This window comes from Habropoda laboriosa, unplaced genomic scaffold, assembly GCF_001263275.1.
Source record: "Habropoda laboriosa isolate 0110345459 unplaced genomic scaffold, ASM126327v1 scaffold2, whole genome shotgun sequence".
In the NCBI taxonomy this organism is placed as follows: domain Eukaryota; kingdom Metazoa; phylum Arthropoda; class Insecta; order Hymenoptera; family Apidae; genus Habropoda; species Habropoda laboriosa.
Window position 1 is genome coordinate 1,067,434 of NW_017100190.1, and position 10,483 is coordinate 1,077,916.

Consider the following 10,483-nt stretch of genomic DNA (forward strand, 5'->3'; position numbering starts at 1 on the left):
AGTAAAAATGCATAGAGTCGGTGGATTATTTGAGGGGTCGGTAGCGGAAGTTGGCGGCGACGAAAGTCTTTTTCAAAGTTTGATTAAACCGGAACGAGCCAGGGGATGCGTGTTCGCGGAGACTTGCGAGCCGTCTCTGCTAGATTCTCGCGTGAAATTTCAGCCTTTGGCTCGTTTCCCTTGAAGAAACACGCCGGGACAGAGGCACGATTTTTCCTTTGTCCTATCCCAGGACACCAGGCCATTTTTTTCGCCACGTCTCACTCTCTCTCTCCGTGAAACGAGTAATTTTACAAGTCGCTCGTTCGGTTGGTTTCGTTAACGAAGAGTCGGCCCCTTTCGGTTTGACGAGAAAAGCGGTGAAAATATGGTAGCAGGAGCAGAAACGGTGGAAACAATTACGCGGGCCGGGGGACGGTGGTAACACGGTGAATTATACGGGAACAGAGTGGAATATGGCGTTATTCGGCGTGTCCGGTGATTTGAAAGTCTAATGCGAGCTAGAATGATTTTTCTGAAAGGGGTCGCGAGCGTGCGCGCACACCATCGGCGCCGCGACGCGCCGTGTTTTGCACCGCCACCTGTTGGGATGCGAATCCCATAAACCTCCCCCTAGGCTAGCCTTTCTATCATTCCGTAAACAATCGGATGCTTTTAAGTAATTGCTACGCTCGTCTTGGAAACAATTGCATCCTCTCGGGCTCTCTCCCTCTTCCACCCTCTCTCGGACCCGGAGAATCCTGTATTCGATTAGCCTGAATCTCGAAACGGCTCGAGGAGATAAAACACGCGTCGTGAATCGAAAGGACGATCGTCTTTCCTTTTTAATCCACTCTCGTGTGGTTTTCAGCGTGTGCGCCACGCCGATGGAACGAATGCGATATATTTAGTGGCACAGTCGGTCACAATCTTTTCGAAAGCTTTCGGTAGTTTGCTAGATCGTTGCGTAAAGTTAAATAAACGTACTTCTCTTTATTTTTTTCGTCTGCCTAGAGCATGGGTGTGCAACCTTTCGATTTGCCACAAAACCTCCTTTATTTTTTCATATTTTTTATTAGAATGCAATCGAGTGGTGAAAAATATCGCTAAAAATCACGTAATAATGTTAAAAGTTTGCGATATTGTGCTGTTCAGGGCCTGGCCTGGAGTGAAAGTGTCCGTAACACTGTGAGTTTAGGAATAAGAACGTTGTATTAATTTTCCATCGCGATATTTAGAATATACAGACTTAGTTAATCAATCGAGAGTTGGAAAAGTCAATATCCCTGTCAACCCCGGTAAATCCTACGTTATCTTTTCATCCCACGCAGTTGATTAGCCAGGTAGACCAGAGTGGTCTACGAGCTCCGTTTCAAACGAAACCTACGTATGGACCGAAAGGGTTAACAGGAAAATGTATCTCGCTCCTCGTTTAATGAGACGCGTTGTAATCCGTGATTTCGTTCTCGCGGCTGGTATCGCCGGTCGATAGCGTTTCGACGCTCAGAAAATACCGACGAATCCGCGGAGGCTTTCCCGTTAATCGAGTAGCGGCTTTAAACGGCTTGCTCGAGCTTACGCGGCGAGCATTATTCTCGCGGCTTCCATCGATTTCCGCGCGTGTACTCTTCGTTTCGTCGAACGCGATCAAATACCTTTCTTTCGTTCCCTACGCTATAATTAATCATTCCGGGTCGTACGACTTTTTTTTCTCCTGCAACACTCTGTAATCCGTATCCCGCTTATTCGACAACAAGTTTTATCCTCGACGTGCACGTTCGAAGATCTTTATAAAACCCGGGGTAATTTCGAAGCGAGGGCTTGTGTCACGCGGACGATACAGTCTCGCGATAAATGTCTTCGCAGTGAATAAATTCAAATAGATGCCTCGTAAAATAGTTTCCCGTCCTGGTTTCTTTTTTTTTTTCCTCCGGTTTTATGGCGAAAAACGAGTAGAGCAGCTCTCGAACTGTAACGGCGTGTAACGGCAGCGGAACGAATCAGAAGTCACCGCGCGAGACGTCGACGCAAACGTCGATCGTAACTCCTAGTTTGCCAGTTCGGTTCCGGCTAACGCACTCTCCTCTCCTCCTCCTCCTCCCGTCGCGACCAGACGAAACTGTTTCGATCGCGTATATACTTTGTTTTCCATTTCCCCCAACCTTTGCCGACGTCGCGTTCCCAAGATATATACATTTTCCAGGGCGAATCCGGTCGCGAGCGATGCGGGGGCTCACGTCTACCGGAAACTTTAACTGCAGTTTCGAACTCGCGCCACGTGCTTTCGGCCGCAACAGCTGAGCAAACAATTTGGCCGACGCGATGTATCAGTTTCTGGAAACGTGTTTTCCGCGGAACGCTAATGGCGCGAATACTACCCGTGGAAACTTTCGCGACGTGAATTCCATTTCTCGCTCCATAGAACTGACGGTTCGCGCGCTCAAGTTTCCCCATTTTACCCGGACTAGACACAAGCGGGGCGATTTCTCGTGCAAATTCAAAGTCTTTCGTCGGTAATGGAACGTATCGGTGGTACACCGAGAATTTTCTGCAGAGATTCTCGTATCGAGCTGAATTCTCACTCTACGTATTTTTCTGTTAGGTGTGGAAATGAATTCTTTCTGACTCGTGGGTAGAACGAAAGTTTTCCAATTAAGCGTAGGCATTTGGGACGGTTTAGAGTGACAGAGACCAGACTCGAGTGCGGGACCTTTGCCTTTCGTCCAAAAGACAGTTCGTGCTTAGCTTGGGAAGGACTTGCGTGTAACATAGTTTCGGGATAAACCGCTTAGTGAGATCCTGAGCAAAGTTAATCACGTTAAGACCACCTCCTGCATAAGGAAATAATTGTAGTATCGGAGCGCCTCTATACCAAAGTAAGGAATCGACGACGGAAAAATATTGAGGGACCCAACGGAATCGAACCCGGGACTCCCTCCTCCATTCTCCCGTGGAGGTTTCCTATTTTTTGGGTATGGAGGCCCCGATACTGCAATAGGGAACCGAACAGGGAAAATAGAGATTTCGGCTTGCTAAGCCGAAGGTCCTGGGTTCGATTCCCGGTTGGGTCCTTCAAATTTTTCCCTAGTGTTGCGTCGTGGACTTTGATCAAACGTTATGACCAGGAGTCTGGCGCAGGTTGTTGATAGTTCTCGCTGGTTCGAGGTGGAATGAAACTTGGTTGTTGGGTTAGATGTTTTTCTTTCGGTTCGTTGATTTAGATGTTTGGTAGATGATTTGCTTTCGGTTCGTTGAGGTAGATGGTTGATGAGTGATTTGCTTTCGGTTCGTTGATAGATGTTTAGTTGAAATCCGGTTATTCCTGTTTTTTTTTTACGATGTGTCTCGTGCACTCGTTGTACTGTTAATGTCCTGTTTTTTTTTTTTTTTTTATTTTTTATCTCCACCTGGAAGTTATGTAGTGCCGCCTGGAGTAATTCCTCCTTACGCACTGAAAAGTATTAAGACGTTAGTTACCATTAAAATTTAAAGTTGGAATGGAACCATGCAGGAGCTTGAGAATCATGCAGGAAAAGTTGCAAAAAACCTGCGAAACAAAGAATAGGCTGAGGTACGGGGCAAATGAGGGGGAGGGAGGTGGGAATCCATTACAATTTGGAGGCATAGAAAATCACAGTAAGGCCAGCGCCCGAACCTGAGAATTGTTAATGTCCTGTTTTGTTTTTTTTTTTTTTTTTTTTTTTTTTTTTTTTTGTTTTTTTTTTTTCATTTTATGCGATGGGGTGGGGTGAGTGCCACCTGGAGTATTTCCTCCTTATGCACTAAAAAAGAATAAAGACTTTAGTTACATTGTACAATAAAATATGGCGTACAAACCATGCAGCGGGATGCAGAAGCAGGAAAAATTGCAAAAAACCTGCAAAACAGAAAGTAGTTAGATGGGAGGGTTTGTGTGGGTCTTGAGGGTTTGGGATTGGCGCTGGGTAGGACCCAGGCCGAGGAGGGCGAAGTAGCTGCGAGGTGTTGGAGTTCAGCGGGGTCCAGACATGCAATTCCTTCGTACCAGGGGAGAGCAGACGGTGTAAAAAAAAAATTGTTAATGTCCTGTTTTGAGGTGTGTAGATGTATATATAGGGATCAGGTTGGTTCTGATTGGTGGTTGTGTTATGGAGGTGGAAAATGTGGTGTGTTCGGCTATTGGTCGACGAAAACTGTGACCTTTTGGGGGACCGATAACGAATATTTTTGGGACCTATTGTCTGAATGTCGCGCTAGTGAGTCCACGGGGGGTATATGGCGGTCTTCCGAACGTCGGCACCTCGGTCTGGCGGCCAAATGTAACTAAATGTAACTAAGTAGTCCTCATCAGGTCGCAACACCTAGGTTCCTACATAATTTGCATTACTCTTGACGATTTGTCGCCATTTTTCTGGCAGCTTGTGAATACCTAGCGTCGCGATAGAAACTCTGTGGCTTTGAATCAATTACGTGAAAATCCAATCGGGGAAAGAATTCACCTCTGCTGCTCTACTTCTCGGTCTATACCGCGGGAAATGGAACGAAAAACAAAAAAGAGAACATGGAAAGAGATCGATCTAGCTTTCGGAAGGGCGCAAAGGGTCGCGTGTTTGTAGCACAGAGTGGATCAGGAGTATGGAAGGAAGTTTACGCGGTGGGGTAGCTGCGGGATTTAAAGTTGTAGCAAGAAGGTTGTGGCACATTCTGTCATAGTTTATGCCTCTATACGCGGAAGCCAGCCTCCGGAGCTGCAACAGCTGCAACGGCCTGCGCCGTGTCACTGCGAATTACGAGCATTTTGAAAAACTGTTTTTCATGTTTACGCGACCGCCGTACCACTTGCGGAGTCGCGACTCCCCCCGCTAATCTCCTCCTCCTGCGCGTGTTTTCGATGCAAATCGTCCCAGGTTACGCGAACGCGCAAACGTAATCCTCCTTCCGCGGAATTTCGAATTGCAACGTGATCTAAGCGAGACGGCGCGGCGTAAACCAGACGACCGCGACTTTCTGCCTTTTTCTTTTCACGCCTCGACGGCGTTTGCGTTCCTCCCTTCGCTTCGCGATTCCGGGGATCTCGAACCCTTTGAGCATAGAGAAACCGATACCGGTAGAGATAGTGTCTTACACGTGCACGACTAATCCGCGAAAAAGTGCAATTTTCTTTCACTTTTCGTATTTGTTGAGGGGTTATATTAAATAAATAACTCGTATGGAGTAAGGTAAATAATTATATTTTAGAAGGTGTTCAGACAGATGTAGACAGAGACAAGATTTTATAAGTGGGGTGTTCGCAGGCATCCCCAAACCATATTTACCGGACGTGTCATAAACCTACCAATATTCTAGGATGCCGATTTTTCCATGCAGTACTCGTAAACCGTTTTGCTTCAACAGTATTTGATGGACCGAAAGCGAAGACCAGAGAACAACATGCACGCGTTCTAAACAGTTCACGCCTCGTTTTACGATATATTAGGGCCTATTTCTATCCTTTTTATTTGAAAATGTACGTTACAGGGAAGCTTATTTCTATATGCCTAGGAAATAATGAAAAAAATATCAAATTGAGCGTTTTCGGCACATCGAGCTGGGAAAAATGTGAGCGTTAAGGGGTTAAAGCATCGAGGAGGCGCTTCACCGCTATTTTCCAAAGAAATTAAGCGAAAAAATACTTTCATATTCTTCAAATCTAATTTTCCAGAAAAGAAAAATTTTCCATGGAGTGAATTATTCTGTTAAAAAAAATTACAAAGTTAGGTATAATTTTCAGGCCTCAAGGGATGATCTTAATATCAGTATTTTCACCAGCTTCACATACCTGCATTTACACACACCTAATATTTATGAAATACTCAGAGTATGCATTTCGCGTGACGATTTACAATAGCTAATACCGTTCTCTCCTGGGAATTGGTGTGTCACATGTGACGGTTACCAGCGAACGTGTTAAGCTACGCGGTATTAAGTCTCAGTAGTAATTAACCTGCAGCTGTCAACGATTAAGGCACAGTTTTCGCTTCTATCGTCTGTACAAACGTGTCGAACCACGCTGTCAAACTGCAGCATACGCGAGAATCGAACGAAACTAATTAATCCATATCGTCTGACGTATGTGTCGCACAAGGCGAGAAGAAGAGAATTTGGAGAGACGATAGAATCTAAAGGATGTACAATCGCGATCTCTAACGACCGTAAGCAGAGGCAGCGTAAACGAACGCCGCTTATACGGCCAGCGTGAAATTGGGTCTCGTTACGTAAATTATTTACGTGCACGGACTCCGCGGAATTGGCACGTGCGTTCTGCGTCGCAGAGCGGATCCAGAGCACGCGGCTCGTCACAGTACCCGGTAGTATTTCCCTCTTTTGCTTGGAAACTTCTCGGGGAACGGTGATGTTCCGAGGGCCGGGTGGTCGAGAGGGGAATAAAGAACTTCTATGCAGTCCGAGTGTACATCCTCCTCGAAAAGCTCGGGAATTTCAAGCATTTCCAATAGGTCCTGCGCGGAGTGATTTATAATTCGGAACGCGCGATGGAATTATTAATGCGAAAAGTTGGGTACCTATCTCTCCTTCCTACCCTCGGAACCTCGACGAAACGTGTCTCTAGCTTCCGTTTTCGCCGGCTGCGCGACAGAGCTTTGCCGATTCGTCTCGGCAAATCAGACAGAATTCTATCGCCGGATTGGACAATCGGAGCGTCGTCAGATTACCGTGGAAAAATGACGGAAATGTGTGTTTTCGGGAATTAGAACGGCTGCTGCGGGCAGCGGCGGCGGCCGGTGGAATCGATGGCAAAGAGAAACGCGAGTCTCTGCTTCTCTGGCTTGGCAAAGAGAATTCGGAATGGAGTGCGTTAATTAACGCGGTAATAAAGTTTTTAAGGTTCGTAAGCCGCGAGGATCGTGAACGGAGAGAGAGTATTGTCTGAGAGCAGAGAAGAGATGAATATGGGTTCCTTGGAGACGGTGATTTTTCTCGGACAGTACGGTGATTAATTTCCCTCTAATTAGGTCGAAGCCTTACGCGAAAACGAGCGTCTGGTGGCAGTGGCGAGGCCGCGCACGCTTTTTTATCTTAACGTCCGCCGTGAACCGTAACGTCCGCACAAAAGGGGCAAAATTGCGATCGGACTTCTTTTTTTCACCCTCTGTTCGGCTGCCAGTTTTCCATCCGTTCTTCCTACCTTCGCTCCCCGATTCCTCTCTCTCTCCTGCCTTGCTGCCTTTCGGGATCACCGCCACACATAATCCGCCACTGGCCTTGATTGCTTCGTGCCACCTTCTAATTTCGATCTCTCTGATATTCGCCGCACTCGAGAACAGAACAGCCCTCTATAGACACCTTTGCAATGCTTTTTCTCTCTCGGACATCATTTCCAAACGATATTTCTATTCTTTTAAAGGAGAATTCTTCTCTCCTTTTTCTACCGTACGACCAAGTTTGTTCCACGTTCGACTTCATCCTCTACGTGAAATAGAGATCGAAGTAAGCAATTGAACCGTGTCGTTGTTGTTGGATTCGAGACGAAAAGGTGCTCGATTGTTTCGGGACCGAGGCGAATAAACACTAGGATCGCGAAGCTTCTCTCGGCAAACATCTCGAGCACTCGGTCGCAAAGGAGGGTCGGACTTGCTTTCGGCCGGGCAAATCGAATCGGGGACAACGACTGGACGAGTCGAATAAATTCTTAAATTCGTTGCAACTCGGAAGTTCCGAGCGCTGCACGTGCTTTTTAACGTTTGCTCTTGCGTGCCCCGCTTCCGGTCCCCGTTTCACCTCCGCCCGCTACACGCCGCCCCTTCCAATCGATAAATCGACGGACCGTGAAATCGTCGCAAATTTTCCTTCGGCTCTGTTCTTCCAGTTGTAACGCCGTCCGGTCACCGGTCTTCTCTTACCCTCGAAGAGTCGTGATATATCTGTGTAGAGTCGCTGGAAAAGATGCAGTTAGCTCGTAAATTAAAGCGTTAAGTAGCGTCACGGTATTTTTCCTTTTTCCGACTGAAACTTTAGCTCCTGATCGACTATACCCAGTTGGTGTTATCTCACTCTCGTAATATGAGGGGAGGGAGGAAAAGTCGGGGAAAAGTCGACGACACGTTTCCGCACACGCGAGCCGAAGATCAATCAGAGCCGGTAACAAAGTTGTCACGCGGTGGACGACATCGCGTGCAACAGCAGCAGAAAGGTTTCTTCGCGGCGGGAGGTGGAGGAATCGTAGGAGAAATAAAGTTAGCTCAGGGGGAGAGATGGAGGGAGCGGTAAAATGGAACGTCCGGAGTCGGTTAATTGAATCTTTTCTGGTGGCCGTGGGGCTGGTGGAAATTCGCGCGGGTCGCGTGTTTGCCGAGCTCTGTAAATCGAGCGAATGCAACGATGTTTTATCGTCTGGCGGGGCGGATAGGAAGGTGGTCGCGGAACGCTGTAACTTTTGTCACTCGGCGCGAGCTCGTTTGTTTGTTTGCCGCCGCCGCCGCGTTTGCCCAGCCTCCCAAATCTTTTATATTCCCGTGCAATTTTATTTATTCGCGCGAAAATATTCCTCGTTCGCTCTCTCGCGCCCGATTACCGCTCCCTCTCTCCTCTCTAGCTCTCCCTCGAAAAAATCATTCCTGGGTACTCGTTCGACAGACATATTTCTCGCCGAGTTTGCCAAATTAGTTTTTACGATTCGCCTCCCGATAGCATCGTTTCGATGGACGAAAAAGCGGAGATGGAAAAAAAGGTGCAATTGGCGAAAGGAGAAAAGGGCAGAGGAATCTATAGGCGAGACGCGTTGTCGCGATATCCGGCCGCCGGCCACCGCCGATTATCGGAACGTCTGTTTTCCGAGCGAACGATTATCCCAGGCAAACGACGCATTCGGAACACGTGTTCGCGCTCGGTCTCGCCTCCGCTCTGCGTTCTGCGCCTACCACGCATGAACGGGGATACAGGCATTGTGCGCGGCTCACTGGCTCCCGCAACCGGAATAAACTGGCTAATGATCGCCTCGCCTAGCCTCGCCACCACCCTGTTTTCCACCCCTGCGACATTCAATTTGGCCGACTTTCCCCGGCGATATGGGTCGAGACCGAGCGACGCGCTTCTCTTGGACCAGTTCCACCGGTCCAAACTTTTCCCGGCCGATTTTCTACCCGGGAGAGAATACGCGTTTCCCGGCTAGAAGTTAGCGTAAAAAGCAGCAAGAGAATTGCAGCTCGATCTGCCGGACCTCCGTTCCTAGCTGGCTTTTATAAACTTTCGAAATTAGATATTTCGTCGGATCCACGGTTCCCCGACTCGCGCGGTCAAAGCGTGTCCCGGTTTACGTGCATTTTCCTCAAATTCTTTTACGATATTTTTCACCGATCCCCGTACGTAGATACGTTGCGTATCTACAAAGGACGACTCGGTTGTAATAGAGTTTTCCAGAGGTGGTTCTGTAAAATCTGATATCCCAGTGGCCCAATCACCAACGCCGAGTGTTATGCAAATTTCCATCTGTGCACTACGCGTCGTAGTGGTTGTTCGTTGATCGGTACTCGCGTACTTTCTCTGTACGCTCTTCTTCCGCAAGCACCTCGCTCGGTGAACGTCGTTCCGACGAATTTGTTTATATCTCTCTGTTGTATTTGCGGGAGGACCGTCTGTTTAATTCGGAGAAGTCGAAACGAGAAAGGAGAAGACGGTCGACGGGCAGGTGAATCAATCGCTTGGCCCGGTTTTTCTCGATTTCGCTGACGGAAAAATTGCTTCCACAAGGCCTCGAACAGTTCCTTCTATCCGAGGTGAACTCCCGTGCTCCTCGAATGCAAAACGCGATAGTCGCAATCGTTGTTCTTGGTCGAGATACGAGGATCGATCGAATCTCATCCTTGTCGACGGACGTCTACCTTCTACCGTCTTTCGAATCGTCGAACGATCCTGCGAAAATTACGCCGTCCACGTAAAATTTCACGTCAAATCGTAGCGTTTTTGGGTTTGCCTCGAGATGCAATTTAGCGTGGGAGAAATTTAACCGTGTATATATATACACCTATCTGTTGTGCCCGTTATCACGAGCCAGGCCGAGGGAAATCGGTCTTGGAGACAGCTCAGGGATCCCGCGAAATACACCGTTGGACAAGAACAATCGAAACTTGGCCGGCAAGTAATCTCTGGCCGTCTCAGTTTCGCGACTGCTCGCGGCTCTTCGTTAAACGGTTCATTTCCCGTGGGGTGTAAATCAGCATTGTCGCGGGCATCCGTGTACAAGCGGGCTCTATTGGGAAACTTTCACCATCCTCGATATCGGATTAACGAATCTCGAGGAACATTGCCGTTGCACCACCGGTGGACGTACCAGAGACGTACACTGGGAGGTAATGCGATAGTTCCCCCTGGAGCATCTACGGTTAGGATCGATACCGGTGTCCAGTGGATATTAATTAGCCATCGGGTAGAATCGACGCCGGAGGACGGCGTCGTTACGTCGTCGAGGACGAAGACGACGACGAGGAGGTTGGTCGTTGTCCCTAGGACGTTATCATCCTAGCTTTTCATT